Source organism: Ambystoma mexicanum, chromosome 3p (assembly GCF_040938575.1).
Source record: "Ambystoma mexicanum isolate Mex_15411 chromosome 3p, UKY_AmexF1_1, whole genome shotgun sequence".
NCBI classification, from domain to species: Eukaryota; Metazoa; Chordata; class Amphibia; order Caudata; family Ambystomatidae; genus Ambystoma; species Ambystoma mexicanum.
The window spans coordinates 1,071,821,088-1,071,835,859 of NC_090925.1; positions in this window are offsets into that span (position 1 = coordinate 1,071,821,088).

The window sequence follows — 14,772 nt, forward strand, 5'->3', positions numbered from 1 at the left end:
ACTGGCCCTGTGAGGGGTCATCCCCCCTGCAGACATTTGGGATACAACAGCACCCACAGTTGATGCACTCACCTGTGACAGCACAGAGGAATCAAATTCCGGTTCACCACCAGAGCCACAGGTTTCATCAGAGGCGACTCATACTAAGTCAGGCCTTGGATGTACTGTAGCACCAGTGGTTCATCATGGGCTGCCACTCCACATCCTCCGCTGGGGCTCATTTGCGGTTCAGTATCCTATTCCTCGTCCACATCCTCCTCTGCATCCAGTGCCTCATCAGCTGCACATGGACAGAAAAAAAATGAAGATCCGTGTAAATAACATAGCCCACACACATAGCTATCACAATGTTGGGGGTCATTCGAGTTGGGCGCTAAGGTGTTACTGACATCGGTATGGATGCCGGTGCCAGTAACCCCCTAGCACCCTATTCTGAGGTCCCTTAGCAGGTCCCACCAGGAACGGCTGGTCTGACCAGCCGTTCTTAGCGGGACCCGTTAAGGGACCTTGGAGCTAATAACAGGCCTGCAATTTGCGGGCCCGTTATTAGCACCTTCCCCATTCCCATTGAGCCCTATGGGGGCTCGAATGGGAATGGGGAATGGTATTTGGCATGGGGACTTACCGGGTCTGCATATGTCGGAATGTCCCGGTAAATCCCCATTCTGCCTACCCCGATTCGAGTTTGGAGGCAGCCATGGTGCTAACCCTGTTCCTGGAGTTGTGCCATATAATGCCCCTGCACAAGTTGTGGAGACTAGTGAAGAAGCGCCTAGGGATCACATACGGGATATTTACGAAGAAATGTAAAAAGCTGGGCAGGACTACCATCCTAATCAGAGCAGCTCTCCCCATCATGGCCAGGGGTAGTCTGGACCAGAATCCCATGCTATTTTTAATGCTTTCAACTGCCTTCTTCTCCTGTTGTGTGGTCAATTCCAAGATATCAGAACGTCTCGGTTCGCCAGGGTATTGGCATTACCGGTAAGCTCCTTGGTAAGGCACGTCTATATCTCCCCAGGGGGAACATGCTAGATTTATTGGGGTTTACCGCTATGCCGGAGAGGGTAGCATATTGTTCCATCACCTCCAGGATGTACTGTATGTTCTCCTCTGAGAAGCGCAGATACAAGAGTATATCATCAGCATATAATGAAATAAGATGCAGACCACTTGCAGTGCGGATCCCTATCTTCCCATATTGTTGTCTATGACAGACAGCCAATGGTTCCAACGCTAGTATATACAACATGGGCGACCATGGGCAGCCCTGTCTAGTGCCCCTGCTAAATTGCCATTTGTCTGAGATAATGGCACCCGTTTTAACCCTTGCTATTGGGGAGCTGTATAACATTTTGACCCACCTGAGATACCCCGGCCCCATTCCATAGCCTCTCAAAATAGCTAACAGCCAGGGCCATCTAACTGAATCGAAAGCCTTAACCACACCAAGCGAGACGATCGCCAGTTCACCCGGGTCCTCTTCTGTCTGATATAATATGGTGCAGTCTTCTATGGTTATCAGTTATGTTCCTGCCAGGGACGTAGCCTGTTTGGTCGGGGTGTATCAGATTGCTGATAACTCGCTTATGCCTGTTAGCTAGCACTGGCGTAAGGATTTTGCCATCCTGGTTAAGCATCGATAGGCGTCTATATGACCCGCAGTCTGTGCTAGGCTTACTCGGCTTTAAAAGCGGAATGATCACCGCCTCCCGTAGGGACTCTGGCAAGCTACCATGCTCAAACGCCTCATTAAGCATAGCCAGCAACAGGGGAAGCAGCTCTTGTTTGTAAGTTTTGTAGAATTTGCCTGGGAGCCCGTCTGACCCCGGAGCTTTACAAGTGGGCAGGTGCTGAATCACTATCTCAAGTTCTTCTAATGTGATTGGGGCATCCAGGTCTGCCCGTTCTAAATCGTCTAGGGTGGACAAGCCTATATCTTCAAGCGTTTCATGGATTTCTTGGTCCCTCTCTTCGCCTGGGTCCTCATAGAGACGTTTGTAATATCCAAGGAACCCTTCATTCACTCCCTCTTGGGTATCCAGGATCTGGCCTCCCTCCCCTGATTTCCCTGATCACTGGCCATGATACTTCGCTCTTATATAGCCAAGCCAGCAATCTTCCCGGCTTGTCTCCCCTCCGCATGCTGTCTCTCCACATATTTCTTTTAGCTTAATTTACATAACCTGTCCCAGTGTTCACTGCTAGCTTGTTGTAGCTGTCTCATCCTGACCCCATCTTCCCGGGGAGGTGCCATCCCTGTGCATAATGTCTTCCAACTCCTTCTCTGCTTCCTGCAACTCTTGTACAATGCCCCCCTGGAGCCCTCTGAATTTTGACATAGCCACTCCCCACACTACTACCTTAAACGCCTCCCACACAGTTCCCATAGTTCTAACACTACCGGTGTTAATCTCAAAGTACTCCGTGATCGCCTCCCTTAGATCCCCCAGAATCCCGAGTCCTGCAGAGTCTCAGCTCTGAGTTTCCACATCGGAATCCGCAACCTAGGGTGTTGGTGTCGCCATTCTAGGACCAGAGGGGAGTGTTCTGAGAGCACCCTGGCCTTATATTCCACGCCTCTCATCTCGCCTACCAGCTCTGCAGCGGCGAACACGTAGTCCAGCCTCGTGTGAAGGTCATGTGCTGCCGCATAGTGTGAGTATTGCCTATCTGCTTGGTGCAACTGCCTACAGACATCTACTAAGTCAAAATATCTCAGGAGGGCCTGTAGCACCTTTGCAGCCAGGGTGGTTTTGTCTAGTTTACAATCTGATCTGTCCATTTTATGATTCAGCACACAATTAAAGTCTCCGCCCGATAGGATCATGCCACCTAATAGGGGGCTAATTTTGCCATACAAAGTCCTAAAAGTAAGCTGCTGTATCCTGGTTAGGGGCGTATAAGTTTATAATACTCACTTCCCGGTTTTCCAACATCCCTCGCACTACTATCATTCTACCTTCTGGGTCTCCCATAGACTGGAGCAATTGAAATGGTACGTGAGGTACTACCCATGTGATGACTCCTCTTGTGTAGGCCGAGTATGTGGCTCCCACCATGCTCCCCCTCCACTTCCTCTTGACCACCACCAATTTCTCCCTGGTAAGGTGGGTCTCCTGCAATAATGCTACGTCGATCCTCATCCTTCTCAGGTACATCATTACTTTGTTACACTTCAAGTAACTATTGGGGCCCCTGACATTCCAGGTAACCACTCTAAGGCACCCCGATGCCATAAGTACAGTATCCCGCCTTCCCTCTCCCCCTCCCCTCCCGCCTAATAAGATTCTCAGTTTGGCTCGTTACCCACCCTCTCCCAACAAACTCCCCCTCCCATACCGTACCAACAACAAACCCCAACTCGCCACCCTTTCCCTCCCCCCACCTCTCCCAACCCCAACAGTTGCCCAGCTCCATCCCTGGATATCAGGTGACCCCGCTTTTGGTCCTGCCTCGGAATGCCGAGGGCAGGAGCCCGGCATGGTGTCACTGGACTACCAGTGACCTAACTAAGCTACTCCTTATGGGGGTATGAGGACTAGCTCTGCATGGCTCCCATGCTCATATCAAAAGTCTCAGTGCTCACGGATCATATCCACTTATATCCCTGACAATGCACGCCCATAAGCAACATCTTATAGAATAATCAAGTCCCATTGTCTTAGACTGCAACACCCCTTGACGCCACAGACAGAGATTACTTATCTCCTCCTTCTCCTTCTCCCGTCTGAATGCCCAACTCCTGGGGACAGTTCTGCGCGTCGAGCCACCCCATAGCTTCTTCCGGGGATTCAAAAAACAAGGTTCTGTTTTCGTGGAACACCTTCAGCTTCGCCGGGTAGAGCAGCATATACTTATGGCCTGCTTCACGCAATCTGCTCTTCACAGTCCCAAAGTTCATGCGACTACATTATACCAACAAAGTGTAATCTGTGTTTGCGGTTATGTTTGCTGTCCCTCTTTGTATTGTTCCACCCTTCCGGAAGTGTTCAAGGATTCTTTCCCGATCTCGATAGTTCAGAATCTTGGCAATCACCGGCCTAGAGGGGGTTCCTGGCGGTGGCCTCCTCATTAGGGCCTTATGTGCTCTTTCCACCGCAAACCCCTGGGACAACACTCCTCTGGTTATCTCCTGTAGCAGCATAGATTCAATGAACTCCGTAGGGTTGGGTCCCTCAGCTCCCTCCGGCAAGCCTACAATACGGATGTTATTCCTCCCGGCTCATCCCTCTGCCTCCCCCGCTCTGCTTTCTAGGTTGCCCACCTGTTGCACTAGGGTGTGAAGATCTGATTTATATGTTGCACAGTCCACTGTGTTCGGGGCCACCTCTTTCTCTAAGTTCTCTGTGCGTTCTGCCAGAGACCTGACATCTTGCCCAGAAGATTCACTTCCTCTTGTACTGCCCCAACTTTGAGCTCTAGTGCTGCTTTCAATTCGGTCATAGGCAGTCCCAATTTGGTCTCCCAGGCCACTTTAAGGTCAGCGATTGCAGCAAGGACCTCCTGGTTCGTGCCCATGGTTACTGCGCACCCAGCGGGGGTTTTGTCTTTACTCTTGGCTCCTTCCGGGCCCAGTGATGTTCTGGCGTATTTGTCCAGCGTTGGTTGCTTGCCCTTTGTTCTTAGAGGTTTGCTGGACATGGCGTTGTGCCAGAGACTTGTAGGGGAGCCCCACCACTTGTGGCTACCGGCCCCAGTGGGGTTAAACTGCTATTAGCGCCTTGGCCCAGACAGGCCACACAAGAGGTTTCTTAAGACTACTTATTTGCTACAGGAGTGGGTTGTGTCCTTCCACATACTAATGTGAGTCTTCACTCTGATCCTGCCAGCACCCACTGGTACTGTGGGTCAGCCGATTTAGGTGCAGTGTGTCCAGGCTTGCTGTGGGCCCGAACAGGTCCTCCAGCTCTCCTCATGTGTCCCGCTCCTTACGCACGCTCTTTTTGCTTTGTGCACGCTGGGTGGTTGCGGCTGTTCGGGATACTTGTCTCCATAGATCAGGCAGTGTCTTTAGTCCCCGCAGCACCCCTCTCTGTTCTGGACTTGCCACCATTTTGGGCCTATCAGCCGGCCATTGAACTCTCACTTTTACCACAAGGTGGGGGAATGTTAAAGGTACTTTATCCCGGTTCCAAAAGTCTAGCTCGAGTGGGGGGAAAACTAGCGGGTTGCAATCGTATGAAGACTCCTCACTGACCTCCTGGGATCCAGTTTTAAGTATTCGCCAATCTGTCCACTTCATTTCGCCTTTCAGTGATCGTGTCCGCCAGTGCCACAATGCCTTTTGTGTGCCAAGGTACGCAGCGCGACCAGGGCGCTTCTTTGTGCTGCCGCCGGGCTTTACGCACACTATTCGTGTCCTCCGGAGCAACACTGTATCTTGGTGGGCGCTTCTTGGTTCAGCGCTTCTGCCTCCGACTCCCCAGGCGATCAGCTGATGGGCTGGGATCTGCCACCTGCCACCTCCAGCTCCTGGATGTCCGGAGCACTACACCGCTTGGGCCGCAAAGTCCAGCAGCTCCTGCCGCATTACATATGCGGTCCCAGCGCTGGCCGCCCCTCAGCCTCGCTTCACCTCCGGCCTCTTATTTCTATGAGATCGGGGCCTTCAGGAGCATATTATGCACATCCGTGTCACACAAAAGATTTATCCTTTCCTTGCTCCGCCTGTCCTCTGGCTGCTCATGCAGTGGTTGCTGCTTCAAGTCTGCGTGTTGATTCTTTCGTTCTCTTCTGGTCCGGGATGTCTGCTTTTTTGCGTTCCCAAGTTGCCGTCCTCAGAAACTTCGCTGTGGCAGCAGTCTCATTCGGAGTGAGGATCCTCCGATACATATGTATCCAGCCGAGAAGAGGCACGCATCCGTTTCTGTGCCTGGAGTTCCACCGCATTATCCACTCATAGTCACTCGAGACCGGGGCCACAATGTAAAAGTGTCCAGGCCCGGTCTCAACTCCCCAGCTCGCTTCTGGTGTTGGTGTCTCTGCCAACGCGGCCAGTCCTTCTGTCCACAAATTACTGTGTTCAGATGAGAAGCTATGCAGCATCTGTGGCACTGCTGCGCTCCGTTTCGAACACACACGTCCAGGGATATCTGCAATTACTATGGTCGGGCAGCCCCACTGACCATGTCTGTCTGTTTTCCTTTGTCTCTCAGGCGGTGGCCATCATTTTTTCCCCCGTGATCGGGTCCTCGAAAACCTCTCGGGCCTGTGATGTTGTATCTGCCTGGAATTACTCCTTCACACCATGTCCACATGTGTCCTGAGGCATCCGCTGCTCAATCCTCCTTTTGTGGAACTATTGCATTGTTTTTAACGCGGTCTGAGATAGGATGATGAACGGATCGGCAGGAGCTTCAGATGAGACATTTCCACCTACATGGCTCCTAAGCCACGCCCCCCAGACCCGGAGAAAGTTCACCTCCAGCTCCAGTGAGGCAGAGAGGCTGTACCAGAGGGAGATCCCAGCCAAAGACAGACATTAACCACCAACTCATTGCCTGGAGAAGCTACTGACCCGGACGAGTAGGAGAGGAATGATTTAAGACCATGAGAAGGACGCAAACTTGGAAGGTAGAGTTGAAGGAATTGGGACCCCAGGGTCCAGAAGGTCTTGTGGACAATGCACAGGGTTTGGAACTGAACAGTCGTAGCCACTGGGAGCCAGTTCCATCATCACAGTCCTGGGGAGAAACAATACATGGCCCCAAGACAAAAGCACAATTCTCACAGGCCTGTAATGGATAAGTTGCAGAGGGAGCAGAGTAGAAGCACAGAAATCTTGGTAGAGGCCATTGCAGTAGGCCAGCATATGAATGACCAGTCCTCTGGAGACAGGGAGCTGCTGGGGGAAGGAGAGGAAAGGAAGACTACCTCTGATGTGGTGCAGCTGCTAGGGTGACCTCTCAGAGACATCAGAGATGTGAGGAGAGAAGACGAGTGTGGAGTGGAAGATGATCCCAGGCTCTCTGCCATCACAGGTTGGAGCAGGAAGAGGGCCAAGGGAGGCTGGGCAGATTGTGACATGAAAGGATGGAGCCAGTGTGGTGATGAGGATTGTCACAGTGTGTAGCACATCGTTTGTATGGAGTCTGCAGGACTACAAGCCTGTGTCAGTCCACCATGACATGGTTCGCCCATGGCAGTCACGGAAATGTAGGCAGAACTGCCAGACAATCTTGACACTTCATTCAATCAACATACACATGTCCTAGATGCACACACTTCACCACTCACCTGACATTTCCTCATAATTTGGCAGGTCTCGCACGCTTTGGATCTGCTCCACATCAATCATATCACTAATGTGCTCTTCATGTGGACCGAGTTCATCGTTGTCTCATAGTGACCCACCTCCAGTCAACAAAGTAGCGGCGAATTTGGCAGCCAGCTTATCTTTGGCTCGGTCTGGAGGTCATTCCAATGCTTCACTACCTAAGGAATGGTGTGCCTCTCATTGCTCAAGGCGTTGATTCTATCTGTGACATGCAGCCAGTGGGCCACATGCTGAGCGGGCAAATGTGTGCTCCCTGCCTGCACGAGCATGTCACATTCGTGTTCCTGCACGTAGTCCACGAGGATCTGGAATTCCTCATCATTGAAGCTCCTCTTCTCAACGTGTGGGTCTCATGTGCCGTGCCTTGGGTTTCAGCCTGTTCTGTTAATGCACGCTTCGCCTTCTTGCATGGTCGCGCAGAGCTTGTGTGGCTGGTAACACTTGTGTCAGTAGGGGCTGGAGCGCTGGTGGATATGGCTATGGCATCACCCACTGATGCTGGGACAGTAAGTTGTGTTGCAGGTAGCCCTTCCTGGGTGCTGGTGCCAGGTTGTTTCACTGCATGTCCCTTTCCCTTGGACACAACATCTGCTGCTGCGTCTTGTTGGACCAGGGCCATGACCATTACAGGCCTGGCTGGGGGACCGTGAGCCTGCATGGTGGGGGCTGCAGCTGCTCCTGCAGCTTCCTGACCCTGGCTGGTGTGGACAGCAGATGGCCCTGCTGCTCCCAGACCCTTGGTGCTGGTGCCACGTACTTTCACTGCACGTCCCTTGCCTTTTGACGCACAGGCAACATCTACCCCTGCGTCTCTCTGGATCTGGTCCGTGGACACTACAGCCATGGCTGGTGGTCTGTGAGCCAGTATGGCGGGGACTGAAGCTGCCCCTACTTCTCCTGGACCCTGGGTGCTGGGGACGTTAGCATCAGTTGCATCTCCCTGACCCTGGTGGGTGGGTGGCATAGCTCTCCCTGCATGGCCGGGACACCTCAGCCACCTCAGCCACCTCGTTCACCTCGGCCACCTCTGCCTCCCCACATTTTGCCTTCCCACTCATGGCACTGATTGATTAGTGCAATGGGGGATGCAGCTATCAATTGTCCTGGCCAATTTGAGTGAGGGGGCAGTGTACCTGAAGTAAAACATACCAGTGTGCTCCAGCAAGGCCCAATGTAACCCCTGGGGAAAAATAAAACGGGACGCGTAATGCACAGGCACCCCAAAAAAGAAAACTACGTTTACGCGACCTCTCATTAGCTCACGTGAAAAGAATAAACGTAATGCAGTAGGCAGTGGCGCCAAGCAACACAAAAAAATGCATACTCGAAGGATACGTAAGGTACTGTGATTTTAAAAATGGGGGTACGTGACACACAGGGGCACCCACAGTATGCAAAGTGAGTATGCAACTCACCGTAAGCCTCATAAAAAGGAAAAGTATGCGTGTGTGTGCGTGGAGGCAAATCCCCCACAAAAAGAAAAAGCTTGCAGTGTCGCAGTAGTGAAGAGATTGCATGGAAACGCTATTATCTCCAAAATCCACACGTCTGTCCACTATAACCCGCACAAGCGTGTGATGGTCACCTACGCACGACTTTATCCCAATACTGTATGCAAATAGTGCCTGCTGTACAGCCATTGCCAGTGCACCTGTCGTCGGACCTGTGACCACCTCTGCTGATCCAGAAGACTCTCAATGTGCCAAAACCATCGCTCCACAGCCCACCCCCAGGACCACCTTGCCCACCGACACCTGCCTTGGGGGTTTGCCATGTCTGAACCAACATCTTCGGAGGCAAGTGGCAACCCCAAGGCAGCGAGGCAGAGTGCTGTTAGCTTCAGTGCCAGAGAAGTTGACATCCTGGTGGAGCAAGTCCTGGGGCATTATGATGCCCTATTCCACAGTCCAATGCAAGTCAGCAAGGAAGGATGGAAGATGATCAGTGACCAGATCATGGGTGCCATCAACGTGGAGGGGGTGGCACCCCAGGGTTTCCACAACGTGCACAAGCGCTGGGAGGACCTTAAATCCAGGACCCGCAATAAAGCCCGACGCTTCCTCAAGGCTGGTCTCAACGAAGGGGGCGGGCGAAGGCCGGTTGAACACCATGAACATGCAGGTCCTGGAGAAGTTTTACACGGCGCTGCATGCTCAGGTCATCAATTTTCAGCACCGTCTGGAAACGCATTTGATGTGTGGTGTGAGTGTGCACCATGGCCTTAAGGCAAGTATGCCTCTTGTACAGCTGTCTGTGTGCATGTCCCAGACAGTGCTGCATATGTGTTCTATGTAGCATGCTTGATTCCAACAGTGTTACTTTTGCTACGTGTGTTGTGATGCAGCATATTTCATGGTTGCTTACATGTGTCTGATACGTGGCCGTCTGAGATGTGTGACATATGGGTGTTGTCGTCAACATCGGGAAAAGGCATGGTGTACATGTGTATGCGTCTGAGATGTGACTGTGTGACTGGCCCACACTCCAGGATGGATTTAACTGGTGCATTTGAATGTGTGCCCTTACCTTGCTGCCTGATTGACGTTGAGGTGACTCTGATGTGATAGCTCAGTGCACTGCTTCAGGACTGTCCAGTGATGTGTGTGAATTACATGTATATGGGCCATGACACATGTGTGTGTGTAGCATGCACAATTTGTAGGTGCTGACAGTGCCATGTCCAAGGATGTGATTGTTGGTTGTGAAGGACAGACATGTATGTTCATATATGTACATTGCAAGTACCTGTGTATTGTGGAGGGTGATGACGGTTGTGACCTTTAGGAGTGTACTTTATGTGCATATGTGTTGAGTCAAACACATATAGGTACAGTACCCTGATGTTTGTGTTCTATGTCTCCTTATCTACAGCGCCGTTGAAAGAAGAGGGTGGAGAAGTTCTGTGGAGAAAGGCAGAGGTATGCCTCCACCAGGCAGAGATACAAGGTCCAATCACGCCCCAGGTAATTTCCTCATCGGGGAGCGAGGAGACTGGTGGCGTGTCAGATACATCGGCCGCAGCTGCTGAGGGGAGGTCCAAGAGGGCTAAGGTGGAGTTGGACCCCTCGGCAGTGGGAGGGACAGGTGAGCCCACACATGGGAAATCCACTATGGAAGACGCTGAGGAAGCATCCAGGTTGGTGGTGGAGGAGGAGGAGGCCACATCAGCCCAGTCCATGGGGCCCGGCAGGGGTGATGAGGTGGGTGTGACTGGTGCAGTCCAGACTCAGGGGCAGGATGCAGTGCAGGTCATGGTGGAGGTGCCTGTGCCTAATCCTGCCCCTGGGACTGCACCTGCAACAGTATGCACCTGCAAGAATACCCCATGATGGACCCATCCGCAGGTGTCGGATGTTTCCACACAAACGGAAACACCAATGCCTGCAGATCTTGATATTCGAGACAGGGTGGAACCATCTCTAGCTAGTATTTCGCGGCATACAGGCATCATTCATGATGATGTGTAGGCTTATGGTGGAGGGCTTGCACATCATCACAATGAGGTCTGGCATCTCCTGAACTGGCTAGATAGGTTTGTGGTCTCAAAATGGGTGCGCGAGCTGGCCACATATGCAACCCCCTCCTCGTCTTCCTCCTTTGTACGCCAGTCATCCTCCATGCTGCCTTCCCCCAGATACCACCAGGGCCCCCTGTATACCTGTCCCACCCCCGGCAGCCCGTCTGGTGGAGATCACATCCCTGCCAGATTTGGGAGTCAAAGTTGAATAATCCGAGGTGGTCACCACGCCGATCAAGCTGACGACAGGAGCTGTGGCAATTGAGGGAGAGCAGGCACCAAGGAGCAGGGCAGGTGCACGATGGCCCCGGGCGATGTCATCAGCCCGGAGAGGCTGTCCTTAAGGAGCAGGCACCGGGCAATTTGGCAGCAGCGAGCTTGGAGTAGGAGGCTACAGTACTCGGGGCATACCATCTCAGGGAAGCAGGTATCAGGCATCAGGCAGGATGAAAATGTGGACCTTTGCCAAAGGATGTATTCTGTGTTGAAGCGGTTGGGTCAGCAAATTGGGGCACAACGGCAGCGGCATTGGGAGGCAAGACTCACCATGTCCAGGGCGGAGGTTTCACTGCGTTGGGCAGAGAGGCGGGCTGAGGTCCTCGAGGAGACTTGCAGGGAGTGGGAGGGGATGGAGTGGAACATGTTGGAGTCCCTGCAAGCCCTCGAAGTGAGAGCGGAGGCCCGCCTAGGGGAAGTGGATGCAGTGTACAATGATGCCCTGGCCGAGATATTGAGGGAGCATGGTGAGGAGAAGGACTAGCCCGCTGCCCTTGTAAATAGTTATTTAGACATAAGTTTCCATTTGTTCTATTTATTATTTGGAGTTTTTGGACGTTACTCCATTTTTTGTATAGAGTTGTTAATGTGTGGTTTTGCTTTTTCTCATGTTATCATTTTTACTGAACATTGGACATTACTCCATGTTTCTGTTTTTACATACTTTACTTGGCTTTTCTTATTTTTTGTTTACCATGCGGTAATGTTTTTTTTTTTTCTTTTTGTTTTTGGTGCTATTGTAAATATATTTGAAAGACATGGGGGGTCATTACAAGTCGGGCGGTAAGGGATACCGGGCACCGGTAAGGAGACCGGTGCTGGTAATCCCTTACCGCTCGATTCCGAGGTCCCTTGGAGGGAACCGTAAGGAACATGTGGTCTGACCACATGTCCATTACGGGTCCGGCTAAGGGGCCAGGGCGCTAATAAAGGGCTAGCCATTCGCGAGCCCGTTATTAGCGCCCTCCCCATTCCCATTGAGCCCTATGGGGTTTCAAATGGGAATGGGGAATGGTTTGTTCAATGGGGATTTACCGGTCCCGCCAGGATCAGAATGCACCGGTAAGTCCCCATTGAACAAGACCGGACTCGGACACGGTGTGGGATAGCACCATGGCTACCGCCCATGTCGTAATAAGGCCCATGGAAATGTTTTCATTGCTTTTATTAATTCATGTTAATTTTTTGATATTTTATTTCCAGTGTGTATGATCTGAATACAGCTGCAAAATATTTATTCTTTTCATAACTCACAGTCGTTGTTTCTCACAATTTCTTTTTTGCAGTGTGCCACTTTGTTAGTCTGTTAAGTGTCCCTGGTAATGACCATTGTTGGTCATGTGTGTGCTTATGTGGATGCATGTGCTATGTTTGCTATCTATTTGCGTGTTGAATATACAAATGTGGCTGTGTGACCACTACGGTGGTGATAGTGCGCGGTACAAATGTCCTTTAACATTAACATTAACCAGTGGATGAGTGTGAAGGGGGGCTTTTGGTTTGCACGCTAAAGTGCCATTTACTTTCACATATGCAGCATCACTCTGTATTGTCCCTCTCTGTGTTTGTGAGGGTGGTATGTGCGGTGACTGTGGGAGTGGTACGTGGTCACAATATTGTTCATGATTTGCTTGATGCTGTGTAACATACATTTAGTGCTTTGCCCTTCACCAGCATGTCTTTGTGCAGTTATCATTTTTGATGGTGTTGTTCTGCATCTTGCTTTGGCATGCAATATTGACAATACTTTGTTATTACACATCGGCAGACCAATGCAGCAGTCTTGGTAGCTAAAACTTAAGTCATTCCTCTTTGCTTGTGCTTTTGGTGCTCCTCTGCCCTGATGAACTTGTGTCTGGATCGGCAATGGTCACCTGGCTACCCTCTGAACTTGGCCAAAGGTCCCCTCCCCCACCAGATGCACACCCGCACTGCCTCCCTGGCATCGCCCAAATTTGGACTGTTTTTATGTATGCCAATAGACACCTACCGGCACTTCACTTCTGCTACCTGCACTTAGGCTTGGACTTAACACCAGCTGGCCACAATTTATTTATTTTCTTATTTGTTCTATTTGTTATGATGTCCTTCACATGTACTGCAGTGTACCTCCCCTTTTCTACTTCCCCACTTCCCATGCACTGGTGCCATCTCAATGTCACCTGCCCTAACAAGTTTGTTGTCTCTGTCTTCACTGTCTCCACCCTCCCCAGACTCTTTGGGCCTTTGGACACTTGTGTATACGTGCATTATGAATAACATGTCATTTGATAAGATGTCATGTCATGTCCTTCAGACATGGGAGGAACAGTGATGTGCTTATTAGGTTATCTGTTAAGATGATGTCAGCTCATTGAGGCTCAGACCGTGACACGTCTGGACAGGGTTTGTTCATGTGGCAAACATTGAGGGTGCTTAAAATTCTGTCACTGTGTGACTGTTTCTACATGGGGATTATTGACATGACTTTCTTACATGGGCTGCAAGGCCTCACTTTACCATTCACGTGTGTGATGTGGATGTTGGGATATCGTTGCATACAGAAATTGTGTTTGAGCAGCTAGCACACTCTAGGTTGTGTGCCAGGTATGTGCATTTGTTTCTGTTTGCAGGATATATTTTGACCAGGTGGTTCAGGGTGGTGTCACTACACGGCAGTTAAGGTGCTCGACATGCCATCCATGGAGTGAACATGTGTCACTATGTCAGCATCGAGCATGCAGGTGATGTCCGGTCTGGAGGGGGGCTGCCTGCAGGGTGGCGACACGGGTGATGGGGGCTTGGGTGTCCCATGTAGAGGGGGCTGCCTGCAGGGTAGCGTCACAGATGATGGGCACTGGGGTGTCCCATGTGGAGGGGGCTGCCTGCAGGGTGGTGTCATAGGTAATGGGGGCTGGGGTGGGGGTGTCCCATGTGGAGGGTGCAGCCTGCAGGGTGGCATCATGGTTGATGGGGCTGGGTGTCCCATGCTGAGGGGGCTGCCTGCAGGGTGGCATCATGGGTGATAGGTGCTGGGGTGACCCATGTGGAGGGGGCTGTCTGCATTATGGTGTCACGGGTGATGGGGCTGGTGTGGGTGTGTCCCATATGGAGGGGAATGCCTGCAGGGTGGCGTCACGGGTGATGGGGTCCGGGGTGGAGGTGTCCCTGCGGAGTGGGCTGCCTGCAAGTTGGCATCACGGGTGATCAGGACAGGGTTGTCCTATGTGGAGAGGGCTGCCTGCAGGGTAGTATCACAGGTGTTAGAGGCTGCGGTGTCTCATGTGGAGGGGGCTGCCTGCAGTGTGGCATCATGGGTATTGGGGGCTGGGATGTCCCATGTGGAGGGGGCTGCATGCAGGGTGGCCTAACGGGTGATGGGGGCTGCGGTGGGGGTGTCCGATGTGGAGGGGGCTGCCTGCAGGGTGGCATCATGGGTGATGGGGCTGGGGTGTCCCATGTGGTGGGGTCTGCCTGCAGAGTGGCATCACGGGTGATGCCGGCTTGGGTGTCCCATGTGGAGGGTCCTGCCCTCAGGCTGGAGTGATGGGGGCTGGGGTTTGGGTGTCCCATCAGGAGGGGTCTGCTTCCAGTGGATTTGTGCAGTCATCTGCTAAACTCTAGCAACCCAGCAAGTAATGCTCCATCACTAAAGAGATGCACAGGTGAGTGATTAAGCTGCTTCACGCACCTCTCAACCTTTTCAGTCACCAGGACAGAC